The sequence below is a fragment of the Quercus suber genome, unplaced genomic scaffold, assembly GCF_002906115.3.
Source record: "Quercus suber isolate HL8 unplaced genomic scaffold, Cork oak 2.0 scaffold_104, whole genome shotgun sequence".
Classification (NCBI taxonomy): domain Eukaryota; kingdom Viridiplantae; phylum Streptophyta; class Magnoliopsida; order Fagales; family Fagaceae; genus Quercus; species Quercus suber.
Genome location: NW_027069569.1, coordinates 644,638 through 660,167, shown reverse-complemented (window position 1 = coordinate 660,167; position 15,530 = coordinate 644,638). Strand labels below are relative to the sequence as shown.

Below are 15,530 nucleotides of genomic sequence, written 5' to 3'. Positions count from 1 at the left end.
ATAGATGAAAAGACTAAAACTGGATCCTCACACATGTCCGACGACGTTTACTGTAAAACCAAAAGTCGTATGAAAGCCCAAGCCCAGTATCCCAGCCCAGAAAAGTATGAACTCTCACAGTCAGCCCAGCTTGTTCACAAACTTCTTAACTCTGGGTGGGTTGGGTCTGCGAGACTTTGGTATGTATAATTGAGCATTGCACGTACAATGTGATTTTAAAAGTATCACTAGGAATGTAAGTCTATTGACACGTGCAATCACTTTTTTTTTTTTATGGGAACTTAATTTGAGTTAGTACAATAATTGAGAAATACTCTATCCTCTTATATGATTTATTATACTATAAGCTTACCCCAAAAAAAATTTAAAAATAAAGTCTACCATCAACGCATCATTGTCATGAACTAATGTTACTCTCATAAATTTGTCAAGAGTCTTGTAGTTTAACCAATTGACACCTACTCATGTTTCGAAGACATTCAATGTTAAATTCTCATTTTTCGTTATAACTATCATTTTAAAAAAAAAAAGTTACTCTTGCACATTTTTTTGTATACATGGGCATTTTATAAACTCCATCTTCACACTTATTTTCCAAACAAACAAAAAAAAGAGAGTATAGATGTGACTTGTAAAAGAGATTAAGTGATGTATATGCTAAAGGTATTAGATGATAAGCACAATTGTAGTTGTATCAATATGTCTAACTAGCCTCTGAGCACGCGCACGAAGACTTCTATTTTTGGGGTAAGGGTTAATTTAGAACATTTATTATAATTTGGGATTATTACATTTTCCAATCACAAAAAAAAAATTTTTTTTTATGATTGAAAAATGTAATAATCCCAAATTATAATAAATCTTCTAAATTAACCCTTACTCAAAAAATAAAAGAGTCTCTGAGCACGTGGGTGAGCGGGTGCTTAGAGGCTAGTCTATATTACTAATAACGTGATTCCTTATTTGGGTTTTATCATTTTGCGTAAAAAAAAATACCCTCAAATTCATATGTTTAAAAATATTAAATAATAAGGTTAAATTCAATGCAACTTTATTCAGGATAAATAGGTGAGAATTATCACCTAAAGCTGCAAAATTATATTAAGCACAAAAAAAAAATTACAGAATTATTTGCAGGTACATAATCTATATCACCTAAAGCTCCAAAATTATCACTACCAAATGTACATAGATTACATAAAACAGATTATTATTAATGCCTAGTTATATGTTCTCAAATCATCCAAGGTTAGTTCTTTTTCTTGGCCTACATACTTTGAACTTGAATCTCCAGCACTTGTAGCAGCAACCCTTGCTTCTCTAGCCCTTGTAGTAGTTTCAGTTACAAAAACAGTACTTATAGTAGCAGCAATCCACCTCCAACACTTCTTGTACTTGTTGTAGCCTTGAAGGTGTCTTCTAACCATTGGTAGACAATGTATCCTACATTATAACACACAAAACAATATATACATAAGCATCAAAATATTAGTCCCCCCTAAAAAATAAAAATAACTTAGAGCACATAGCTAACCATGCCTTATTAAGATTCTTGAACATGAATTAACCCATTAAGATTCCTGAACCTTCCCCCATGATGAATCTCAAATTTTAAATCATCTTCCACCCTGTTGCTGTTGTCTTTGTTCTGCATTAAATATTAACTTTAGTAGAAAAAAAAAAATAGAAGCTTTCTCATAGGCTTTAGATAGTGGTTTCAAATTTGGGAAGAAATAGACCAATTCATTCCTTACTTGGACAGAATTGATCATTTGACTGAGCATCTACTCCAAGTATGTTGTATTTAGTAGCTTTAATCCCTCTTTAAGGGCCTAATCAAGGAACTCAATTAAGTTTCTTTCTTGTTGAAAATAGTGTAACAAAGTAACGAAAAAGGAATGTACTATTTGCTAATAAAATTATATAAGAAATTCTAATATCTAAAAGAAAAAGGAAAAAGGAGGGGGAAAAAAAAAACTCCAAGAATAAGGTATATATATAGCCATGAATATCAATCCACCTGAATTGTGATTCTCACTTATTTGAATGCAAAAACATTGCTCCAATATCAGAAGACCTTATTCGTGCAAATCTTCCACAAAATACACAAAACCGATAGATAAAATATACATGCCACAATTTGTTGATAGAATTATATAAGAAATTGTAAAATCTAAAAGGAAAAAAGAAAAGGAAGTAAACAAAAAAACTAAAAATTTAAAAAGAACAAGAGAGGGAGAGAGGGATGCATAGCATATAAATGAGATAGACCAACAATTGTAGGAAATCCTTGCCAATAAATTTCCACCTACACACCACCAAATTGAAACAAATAAATAAATCACAACCTATGAAAACCACAACACATAAAACTAAAATGTCAATAACAGAATACATACGGATAGATTAGAGTACCCACCTTTTATTTTTTATTTTGAGCGATGGCCTTCTTTGCAGGTTTCTTTGCCAATTTTTATTTTTATTTTTTTTATTTTTTATTTTTTTGGTTTGATACCAGACCTCTCGGGCTCTTAAAGTAGCAAAAGAGAAAAAGAAATCTACGGGATCATGATTATATATATATATATATATGGAATAGATGAAAAGACTAAAACTGGATCCTCACACATATCCGACGACGTTTACTGTAAAACCAAAAGTCGTATGAAAGCCCAAGCCCAGTAGCCCAGCCCAGAAAAGTATGAACTCTCACAGTCAGCCCAGCTTGTTTACAAACTTCTTAACTCTGGGTGGGTTGGGTCTGCGAGACTTTGGTAGGTGTAAATGAGCATTGCACGTACAATGTGATTTTAAAAGTATCACTAGGTATGTAAGTCTATTGACACGTGCAGTCACTTTTTTTTTTTTTTTATGGGAACTTAATTTGAGTTAGTACAATAATTGAGAAATACTCTATCCTCTTATATGATTTATTATACTATAAACTTACCCCAAAAAAAATTTAAAAATAAAGTCTACCATCAACGCATCATTGTCATGAACTAATATTACTCTCATAAATTTGTCAAGAGTCTTGTAGTTCAACCAATTGACACCTACTCATGTTTCGAAGACATTCAATGTTAAATTCTCATTTTTCATTATAACTATCATGTAAAAAAAAAAAAAAAAAGTTACTCTTGCACATTTTTTTTGTATATATGGGCATTTTATAAATTCCATCTTCACTTATTTTCCAAACAAACAAAAAAAGAGAGTATAGATGTGACTTGTAAAAGAGTAGGTGATGTATATGCTAAAGGTATTAGATGATAAGCACAATTGTAGTTGTATCAATATGTCTAACTAGCCTCTGAGCACGCGCGTGCGACTTCAATTCTTAGATAAGAGTTAATTTAGAACATTTATTATAATTTGGGATTATTACATTTTTCAATCACAAAAAAACCTAGGGGTGTGATGAGTATTATGTGTGGTGAAATAATTTTTCATCACACCCCTAGTTTTTTTTTTTTTTTAATGATTGAAAAATGTAATAATCCCAAATTATATAAATCTTCTAAATTAACCCTTACTCAAAAAATAGAAGAGTCTCTGAGCATGCGCATGAGCGGGTGCTCAGAGGCTAGTCTATATTACTAATAACGTGATTCCTTATTTGAGTTTTATCATTTTGCATAAAAAAAATACCTTGAAATTCATATGTTTAAAAAGATTAAATAATAAGGTTAGATATGTTTAAAAAGATTAAATAATAAGGTTAAATTCAATGCAGCTTTATTCAGGATAAATAGGTGAGAATTATCACCTAAAGCTGCAAAATTATATTAAGGACGAAAAAAAAAAAATTACAGAATTATTTGCGGGTACATAATCTACATCACCTAAAGCTCCAAAATTATCACCACCAAATGTACATAGATTACATAAAACAGATTATTATTAATGCCTAGCTATATGTTCTCAAATCGTCCAAGGTTAGTTCTTTTTCTTGGCCTACATACTTTGAACTTGAATCTCCAGCACTTGTAGCAACAACCCTTGCTTCTCCAGCCCTTGTAGTAGTTTCAGTTACAAAAACAGCACTTGTAGTAGCAACAATCCACCTCCAACACTTCTTGTACTTGTTGTAGCCTTGCAGGTGTCTTCTGACCATTGGTAGACAATGTATCCTACGTTATAACACACAAACAATATATACATAAGCATCAAAATATTAGTCCCCCTAAAAGATAAAAAAAAACTTAGAGCACATAGCTAACCATGCCTTATTAAGATTCCTGAACATGAATTAACCCATTAAGATTCCTGAACCTTCCCCCATGATGAATCTCAAATTTTAAATCATCTTCCTCCCTGTTGCTGATGTCTTTGTTCTGCATTAAATATTAACTTTAGTAGAAAAAAAAATAGAAGCTTTCTCATAGGCTTTAGATAGTGGTTTCAAATTTGGGAAGAAATAGACCAATTCATTCCTTACTTGGACAGAATTGATCATTTGACTGAGCATCTACTCCAAGTATGTTGTATTTAGTAGCTTTAATCCCTCTTTAAGGGCCTATCAAGGAACTCAATTAAGTTTCTTTCTTGTTGAAAATAGTATAACAAAGTAACGAAAAAGGAATGTACTATTTGCTAATAAAATTATATAAGAAATTCTAATATCTAAAAGAAAAAGGAAAAAGGAGGAAAAAAAAATCCAAGAATAAGGTATATATATATAGCCATGAATATCAATCCACCTGAATTGTGATTCTCACTTATTTGAATGCAAAAACATTGCTCCAATATCAGAAGACCTTATTCGTGCAAATCTTCCACAAAATACACAAAACCAATAGATAAAATCAACATGCCACAATTTGTTGATAGAATTATATAAGAAATTGTAAAATCTAAAAGGAAAAAAGAAAAGAAAAAAGAAAAGAAAAGAAAATAAATAAATAAATTCACAACGTTCTTCACTACTAGCCTTATCACATGCACTCCGTGCATGTGATGAGGCTCTTTTCTTATTTTGGGTTTAGTGTCTTAATTCTTCATTAATAAAAAAAAATTAACGAACAACAAAATACAATTTATAAACATACCTATTTTTTAAAACACTTGTAGGAGAATAGATTGATAGAAAAAGTCAAGAACAGTAAAGTTCCACCAACAGCAAAATGGTTACCAACTACAAAAATACCGATATTGTTCCAGTGGAATTTGAGCTTGAAATGATCTTATTTTTTTGGTGCAATGAAGTAGGAAAAGTGAGAAAAAACCAAAATGTTGCAACTGGCAACTGATCATGGATTCATGATTTTTTTTTTTTTTTTTTCCTTATGGAATCATGGACTCATGATTATGTGGGATGGTATTTTTTTTTTTTTTGAATGTTTGAACAGTTGTGATTGGGATAATTAGGAATTAACTTGTCCTCAAAAAAAAAAATTTGATATGTGATAGTGCCTAAATTTAAGGAATATGGATGAGAAGTTATAGTAATGGTTTTATAGTAGGAGTGTTTTTTTTTTTCTTCAAATTCAAAATAAAGAAAAGGAAATTTGAGAAGGGGGAAAAAAAACCAAAAAAGAAAAACGTGAGAATAGGGATTATGGAAACCGAAAATTCAAAAAACAAAAAAAGTGAGATTAGGGATTAAGGAAACAAAAAATTCAAAAATAAATAAAAATAAGGGAGAGAAAAGAGAAACCAGTAAGTCATGTTGATAAAGGGGTCATTCTATGCCACCCCCTATTTTTTTAGGGGGGTATGATACCCACACAAATCATGACCAAAAAATTGGTGAAGTTTTAATCCCGACGGTTTATCTATACTACTATTTAAAGGACTTCTATATTACTATTTAAGGGGCTTCTCCTGTTTGGATTCCTCATTTTTTATACTTAAAATACCCTCATCATACCCACTTACAAGTTTTCAACTAATAGGGATAATATGTAAATTATAACTCCTACACTTTAAGACTCACAAACTCATGTACACTTTGTAGTTTCTATCTCCCTTTTTATCTCTCATTTTTCTTCAAATTGAAGACATTTAGTTTAACTTTACATCCTCCTTTCTTTTTCTTTATATTAAAGACATTTATTATCAGAGGTTGTAACAAATTTTCAGGTTATATCTTTTGCAAGTTCCTCTTTGTTTTCTTTTGTTTTGTTTATGACTAACTTTCTTTGAGTTCTATTTTTTTTTTCTTATATGTATCACGTTAACTCTCTTTTCTTTTCTTTTTTCTTATATGATACATATATCTTTATCACACGACATATCTCTTTATCTTTAAAAAAAAAAAAAATACATGCAATACATGTCTCTAGATTCATTTGCGAGTTGATAAGAATGATGATAAGCATCCAATGAAAAGTTTCCTTATTATGTATCATGTTAACTCTCTTTCTTTTCTTTTTTTTTAAATGTAATTTTGAAATGTTGGTGGTGACTAAATGTATATGTTTTTGGCGTTAAACTTTTTTATTTAGGTGTGTAGCAACCTTGAGTTCTACTTCTTCTTCTTTTTTTATTTTTATTTTTTATTTTTTATTTTTATGTTTCACGTTAACTCTCTTTTTCTTTTCTTTTTTTCTCTTAAATGTAATTTTGAAACATTGGTGGTGACTGAATAATTTTAAATGTGAGTAAGGAAAGTGAAGTTAAAAAAAAAATCTTGATAAAAGAAAAAAGGAAAAAAGAAAAAAGAAAAGAGAGAGAGAGAGAGAGAGAGAGAGAGAGAGAGAGAGAGAGTGAGGTGAGTTTGCTTTGAAAACTAAAAGAAAGTTGTCCTATTTTGTAGGGAGTTAGATATGTATCTTTATTCTAAACAATTTCACAAAATTTTTGGATTGCATTGAGGGGAGTCATTGGAATAAAATATTAGATAATAAGTTCGGGTGAGAGATTTTATAAGAATTATTATAGGTACTAGCCTCTAGGGTTAATTTAGAGCATTTATTATAATTTGGGATTACTACATTTTCAAATCACCCAAAAAAAAAACCTAGGGGTGTGATGAGTATTATGTGTGGAGAAATAATTTTTCATCAAATAAAATAGTATCGTGTGATGAGTATTATGTGCAGTGAAATAATTTTTCATCACACATGATAATATTTTATTTGATGGAAAATTATTTCTCCACGCATGATACTCATCACACTCCTAGATTATTTTTTTTTTTTTTTAGTGATTGGAAAATGTAGTAATCCCAAATTATAATAAATGCTTTAAATTAACCCTTACCCAAAAAATAGAAGAGCCCCTGAGCACGCGCTAGTTTTATTTTAATGGGTTGCAGGTTACTGGTAGAGTAGGTCGGATATATAAACCTAAAATAAAATTCAGATTGTTCCTTTCACGCCACTCTCTATCCTTCTCTGAGTTTCTTGCCGATTGCTTCTTCAATTCTTCTCAAAAAACCAGATTGCTTCTTCTGTGGCAAAATTTGCCAAACAGTGCATTTCTAAAAAAAAATTAGGCGCGTGGCATGCATTCAAAGTTATTTAATAAGTTAGACTGTTTTTGAAAATCGACTTTGGCAAAATTGACTTTAGGCTGGAAAACGAACACTATAGTGGCGTTTTACAAATGCCACTATAGGTATCCTATAGTGGCGTTTTCTTTAAACGCTGCTGTAGCCTGTAAAAAAATGCCATTATAGTGTTCGTTTTCCAGCCCAAAGTCAAGTTTGCCAAACTCGACTTTCAAAAACAGTCCACTTTTCTAAATAACTTTGAACGCATCCCACACGCCTAAATTTTTTTGGGAAATATACTGTTTGGCAAATTTTGCCTTTCTTCTTGCATTCTTTCTGTCATCCCCCTTTAGTAGCTCTTCGACTTACTATCCAGTGAAGGTTTCTTGGGATGATCATAGTCTCTTTGATATTGTTAAAGGTAAGGATCCAACGATGAAACCTAGTTTCATTGCCATTGCTTTGTATCCCTTTTTCTTTGTTGGTTTTTCAAGGCTACCCATTTGGAAAGGTAGATATATGCAATTATTTCAAAGGATTAATGTCGATTTTTCTATGGGTAGGGGGAGGGGGGGGAGGAATCTTTAATCTTCTACATGATTTGTTATATGAGTTGATTAACAGTATCAATATTCATTTGTTATGTTTTATTTATTTATTTATTATTATTATTGTAAATTTTCATATAAGGGTATGTGGGTTTCTAGTGTTTGTGTCTGTTTGTTCTTTTGAAGTAGCACGTGTATGTGGGTTTGTGTCATTTTATTGCTTTGCCAGATTAGGCCACTTAGTGAATATCCAAAGTAAGCATTTGTTAGTTAAACTCACGAGCAAGACAGAGATTTATGGGTTGGTTCTTATAAATTTGATTGTGCTGGTATTTGAAATGAAATTAGGAGCAGAGGTAATAATATGGAATGGTGGCATTTACTGTGGTTTAACTTGGCCATTCCCAAACATTCATTTGTTGGTTGGATAGTTGTTCTTAGTAAGCTTTCAACCAAAGCTAGAATCTTGCAACGGGGTCTTCCAAGTTCCAGTGGATGGTTTGTGTTTTCTGCAGCTCTGGTATTGAGTTCAAGGACCATTTACTTTTTGGTTCTTCTTTTACCAAGAGGGTCTGGTAAATTACAATTAACTTGTTTCTAGTATCTTTTGCTAAGACTGATTGGCAGGATGGTATGAGTTACGGGGAAATAATCTTAAAGGAAAAGGCTTAAGAACAACCCTTTTCAAACTAGCTTTGTGGGCTACTGTTTATCATGTATGGAAGCAAAAAATTCTATTATATTTTCTGGGAAGGTATACACTGAAGATCAACTTATTTGCATAATAAAGAAGGATGTTCAAGGGACACTAGAGAGCAAACTATGCAGTTGTGACTCAATGCTTAATCATATCCTTTGCTATTAGTGGGGACTCAAATTTGAAATGCTACTACATTATCAAACTAGTGACTGATCTATCCTATGATGGAGAATTATTGAAAGCTTGGTATTGCTGGATATCTTGTGGTGCTCTATTATTGTCAAAGCCTAGAGGATCTGTTGTTTCATTGCTCAATTGTGACATGTTTCTGCTGTGTTAAAAAGTTGTAATAGCTTGATGATATTAATGTATAAATTTTGTTGTAGATTGTGTTTTAGTAGTGGCCATTTTAGCTTCATTTGTTGAGATCATGGCACACTGTTAAGGGGTGTAAGCAGTCATAGCCTGCTGTTTTGTTGTAGTGTGTCTGTTATGAACTTTTTTTTACAGAGGCCAGTCTTAGTTTTGCTATGGCTTGGTTGTTTTGCCTTGTATTTTGGTTGATTTCTTAGTCAATAAAAAAAACCTTATTGATTCATCAATAAAAGTGAAAAAGGAGTTGGTGATGCAAGACAAGGACAGGAGAAATTAAATGATAAAGAGAAGAAAAAAATATCACAAAAAGGCCAAGGAATTAGAGGTCATATATACTGGTATGTTTCAAATGATGGTATGTGAAAATGAGGAAAATATAATAAGCTTCCTAATTGAATTGAGTGATGGAATTCTTCAAAGAAGCAGTGATGAAGAAAGCGGACTTGGATTTTTGTTTGATGTTCCCATTGTAGGGTACTTTGTATTTTTTTTTTTTTAAAAATAAAAAATAAAAAATTGAAATTTGTGTTACATAAGGCCTATAAATTTTGTTTGATGTTTTGAATCTCAAAACATGACAAGAGTAACTTGATGATGACACATATTTTGAGTGCTAGTATGTTCTTTTAAATTTTGTGTAAAAGACACATATTTTGGATACTTTATCGTCTCTCTTGATATATGACTTTTTAGTAGTTAAAAACTTCGAAACAATTTTTTAGTTTGAGATTTTAAATATTGTGAAAAAACTCATGCATTAGGGTTCCCTCTTTCTATTGATATAAAACATTTTAGTTGTCAATAGTTGACAAGACATTTTTTTAGTTGGCTATGATGACAAATTTTTAGTCATCAGCTTGTCAATTGGATTATCAATGGCATTTTCATTGCCTTATGTATTTATTAAAAAATGTTACTAAAATTAAAATGTAGAAAGTTTTTAAGGAAACAATAATTGGAAAAAATAGTTTATTGATCTTAAATCCAAATCCAAATCCAAATTTAGACATCCAAACAATGGAATTTCAAATCCTTCATTGTATAAAAAAACCCAAACAAGGACTTTAAAAATCAATGGTATTCAAATCAAGGTTTTTAAATCCATTCATTTTAAATTCAATGGGTTTCAAATCAAGCAAATAGAGTGGTTGTATAAAATTTTAAGAGTATGTTTGTTATATATATATATATATATATTCATCGATTATTAGGTAATTCGATGGGGGTTGAGTTGGGTTGGCTGCGCCCATGTGTGATGTTGATACTGATTAGTGTGATGATCGAACAGTAAAATGTGAGTAAAAAAAAATAAGAGAATAATCGAATGTGACAAAAGTACGGTCACATTTGATTTTGGTACTGCCCAATGTGATGATAGAATTATCAAATGTGAAAAAAAAAACAAAAGTAAAACTAAATATGGAAAAAGTACAGTCATATATGATGTTGGTACTGCCTAATATGGCATTTGAACTATCAAATGTAAGAAAAAAAAAAAGGGAATCATCGAACGTGACAAAAGTACGGTCACATGTGATATTAGTACTGTGTAATGTGACAATAGAATTGTCAAATGTGAGAAAAAAATTAAAATACTATCAAATGTGAGAAAAATACAATTATATATGATGTTGATATTGCATAATGTGATAATGGAACTATCAAATGTGAGAAAAAAAAAATAAAGAAAGCATCCAATGTGACAAAAATATAGTCATATGTGATTTTGGTATTGCACAATGTAAGGATGGAACCGTCCAATGTGAGAAAAAAAAAAGGAAAAAAACAAAAAAAAGGAACTACCAAATCTGACAAAAGTACTATCAAATGTGATGTTGGTACTACCGAATGTGACAATAGAACCATAAAATGTGAGAAAAAAAATAAGCGAACCACCAAATGTGACAAAAGAACTATCACATGTGATGTTAGAACTGCACAATGTGAGGATGAAATCATCAAATGTGAAAAGAAAGTAAGAGAACCATCGAATGTGACAAAAAAACTATCACATGTGATGTTGGAACTGCACAATGTGAGGATGAAACCGTCAAATGTGACAAAAAGGTAAGGGAACCACTGAATATGACAATAGAATTGTCACATGTGATGTTAAAACTACACAATATGAGAAAAAAATGTAAGGGAACCACCAAATGTGAGAAAAGAACTTTCACATATGATGTTGGAACTGCACAATGTGAGGATAGAACCTCAAATGTGAGAAAAAAAGTAAGAAACTCAAAGTGACAAAAAATTTCACATGTGATGTTGAAACTGCAAATGTGAGGATGAAACGTCAATGTGAGAAAAAATAAGGGAACCACATGTGACAAAAGAACTATCAATGTGATGTTGAACTGCACAATGTGAGGATGGAACCGTCAAATGTGAGAAAAAAGAGTAAGGAAACCATCGAATGTGACAAAAGAACTATCACATGTGATGTTGGAACTTGCACAATGTGAGATAGAACCGTCAAATGTGAGAAAAAGTAAGGAACCATCAATGTGACAAAAAATGTCACATGTGATGTTGAACTCACAATTGATGATGAACAATGTGAGAAAAGTAACCTAGTATAGCAGTTACTACTAATAGTGGTACCGTACCCTCCCTTTTTTTTGGGTACGTAGAATTACTCTTGTTCTTTTTTGAACATTAAAACACCACCTTTTTTTTTTTTTTTTTTTTAACTCCAAAAAATGTAATTTTTCCTTAATAATGTTAAGGACTTAAATATAAAGGACTCTCAATAGCTGCAATTTTATTTTTAAAAACATAAATATGTATATATATTTAAAAGAAGTTGTGTATATATTTTTTTAATTAAGTATATATGCTTATATGAATTAATGGACAAAGTAATTAGGTTTATAGCACCTAAATGTCTCTATATATCCACACACACACACACACATACTAGTCCTAACCCGTGCGGTGCAATAGAATAGCTACCTCGGAAAAAAAAAACCATTATTTTTTAGTTGGAGTAATATGCAAAAACGCATGAAATTATAAACAAAAAAAAGTATATATATATATATATATAAAAAAGATAGTGAAAGAAATAGCACAAAGTTTTAAAAGTTAGGCAGAAGAAAGTAATGTTGTTTTATTTATTAGTTTTTTGTGAGAATGAATAAGAGATAGAATATCGCGTCTCTAGTTTTTTTTTTTTTTTTTTTGTATATATAAGTATATAAAAGATAGGTTGTAATATATATACTAAAAAGTGTCCATTGAAAGGTCATAACCCTTCATATTAGATATACCAAAAAGTGCCTATTAAAAGGTCATAATCCTTCATATTGAATATACCAAAAATGTGCCTATTGATAGAAAATGTGTCTATTGATCAAAAAGGTACCTATTGAATGAAAATGTGTCTATTGACTGAAAATGTACCTATTAAATGAAAATGTATCTATTGACTGACAAGGTGCCTATTGAATGAAAAAGTGCTTATTGATCGAAAATGTGTCTTCTGAAAAATGAAAAGGCACAACTGTTCGGTGTTTTTAGATATATACGTGGCATAAATTTGTGATGCGGGATACGGAAACGTCAAGAAGCAAAACACATCTATTTCTAGAAAACAAGAAATAAAACAAGTTTGCTTTTGAAAATAACCTCGAACTACGAAAGTTCCCTGAATCTACAAGGGTCCTTGAATCCACAAGGAAAAAGGGTTTTGAAATCTACTAAAGAAACAACAGACAGGAGTCTGAATTTTTATAATATCAATAATTTTTTTTTAAAAAATTTTACAGACTTAAGGCCCTAGTTAAGGGCTTCGTAAAACTTGATAGACAAGAAAATATATTTTAAAATAACTTCTAATTAATACCTAATCATAACATGAACCAAATTTGACCTGAATATCATTAAAAGTATCTAGAAACAAAGAAATAAATTCTCTAAACCTTAAACAACGATAATTACATAAAAATACCAAATATAACAAATTACAAAAATTAATTTGAAGATTCTATCCTACATTAGACCCCTCCACTTGAAACAAACTCATCCTTAAGTTATAGTTGAAATCTGAAATCTTTCATGCCAAGAGAAAAAAATACATTGTGTTGAATAGTTATATACTTTTCTAAAGGTCATATAGACGCATACCTTTGGTGAAACAAATCACTAAATTACCGAATCTTGTTCTTTGCTTGCTTTATGAACTCCTCACGATCTCCTTTGTGGAACACCTCCAAGTCATAGGAGAGGCTACTAGAGTCTCTCCTAATTTCCACGCTCCAAATTCTAGGGAACAATAGATGGTGTCCCAGAGAGATGTAGGAGTATTTCAAATACTAGTAGAGATTCACTTACTATTAGATATATGTGATCCCTAAAAGATCCCATCTGTTAAGTTTAAATTACTCCACTATTGATATTGATAACTCATACTAATATCAGTTAGTTCAAATTTAAACTTACTTATCACATAACCCATGTGGACGATCCATGGACCACGGTTTATGGGTTGGGTCAAAACCAGCCTAATTTCTAACATCTCCCACTCGTCTACACTAGGTACTACAGTCAGAATTGGATCCTCTCAATCTCTTGTCCAATCCTCTCTTTATACAAAAAAATGGAATGTACGACTTGATGAGACAGTGTAGGGTAGGAATACTATATTAAGTCACCATCTAAACTAACATAGTACATCACTCATAATATCTCGTATTTGCACCAGATTATTTGATCACACACAATCAAGTTTCTTTAATCCCTCATGAGTTCAAAACTCACAGCAAAACTTGATCCTATACCATCTAATATGCTCATGATTATGTTGAAAAACAAATTCCTCATAATCACCCAGGCTATGAGCCATAATATAAATGGTGTGTTCTAAATAATCTTCCCCAAACACTCATGTCAATTCATTCACACTTTATTGCTTTCCTAGACATGCTCTACGAGATCGTATATATCATGGCCCTGAGATGACATGCTAAAGTAGCGACATTAAACATTCACTTCATGACATAGTTCTAGGTCGAAAAAAAGGGCACATAATGGACCATATAATGGTTGACTAGGGCTTACATAGTGACGGAGTAGGGATCTATCCAATCACTCCCTTAAGTGGTCGGCTATAGCACATACAATATAATTTGTATGCTATGGTGGAGCTCCCATTCAATTGGGCTTGTCACACTTAAACACCGTACAAATCTTAGTTCAATTGCCACAAAGGCAACCAACCTGAGTTTCTTAGCATAGTTACACATCAAGCTCTTGTCCAAGATCTCACATTTGGCTTTATTCAAGTTTCATGAAGTTATGGATACACTTCAAGTGCGACTCCCATAAGTCTCATCTTAGCCTAGCTAAAGCGACATTCATTATATTATCTTGCATGCCTCCCTAAGTGTCAAGATGATCACTTACTTGATTTACAGAAAAACAAAGTGATCACTATGTCTCATCCTGCTTGCTACTCAAGTGCTAGGGTGATCATCTATGTGAATAGATTGATCTAAGCTTGGTGACATAATCTCAAATAATGTGTGCTCACTATGCAATATCAATCACATCACAAGATTAATCAAAATGAATAACATCACTATTACATAAAGTATGAATAAACATAAATGTCCATAAGGTATCCAAAAACATATCAAATCCTACAAAGTCTCAAACTCCTAACATGAGCCTAAAAGGCATCTTTAGCAATGGTTTTAGTAAGTGGATCAACCACCATCCTGCTAGAGGAGATATATTGGAGGATCACCTCTCCTTGTGTAATAGCAAGACGAATGTAGTTATAACGAGTCTGTATGTGTTTGCTTTTGCTAGGATACTTAGGATCTTTAGCGTGAGCCAAGGTTGCCATACTATCACAATACATCTTTACAGCTTCATTTGTAAGAGATGTCACCCTTAGGCTTTGGAAAAATCTCTTTAACCAAACAGCTTCTTGTGCTGCTGTTGAACAAGCAACATACTTAGACTCCATTGTGGATAAAGCAATGCAAGATTGTTTCTTACTGCACCAAGAGATAATTGCACCACTAAGTAGAAATGCATAACTTGTAGTGGACTTGCGCTCATCTCTATCACTGGCCCAGTCAGCATCAGAATAACCTCTCAATCTCAAATCTCCACCTTGATAGCAAAGAATGAGATCCAATGTCCCACGAAGGTATCGAAAAATCCTCTTAATTGCTTGCTAATGAACAGGTCCTGGATTACTTTGATAACGACTAACCATATCAACTGCAAAACAGATGTCCGGTCGAGTACACAATATAGCATACATCAAACTTCCAATTGCACTTGCATAGGGAACTTTTTCCGTTTCTCTCTTTTCCTTTTCTGATTTAGGGCAATCTTCAAGGCTTAATGTATGTCCCTTCTCAATTGGAGTGTCTATGGGTTTGGAATTATGCATACGGAATCGCTCTAAGATCATCTTTATGTAAGTTTCTTGAGACAAACCAAGAAGCTT

The 15,530-nt window shown here is 31.8% G+C and overlaps 1 long non-coding RNA gene across 1 annotated transcript; it reads right to left on the bottom strand.

Moving 5' to 3' along the window:
- Positions 1–1,542: 1,542 nt before the first annotated feature.
- LOC136068200 (uncharacterized) lies at positions 1,543–2,099 on the bottom strand. The gene is made up of 3 exons (XR_010629614.1): positions 2,021–2,099; positions 1,755–1,832; positions 1,543–1,648 (listed from the first exon to the last, which is right to left on the bottom strand). It is a non-coding gene; the product is annotated as an uncharacterized LOC136068200 (long non-coding RNA).
- Between the last annotated feature and the right edge of the window lie 13,431 nt (positions 2,100–15,530).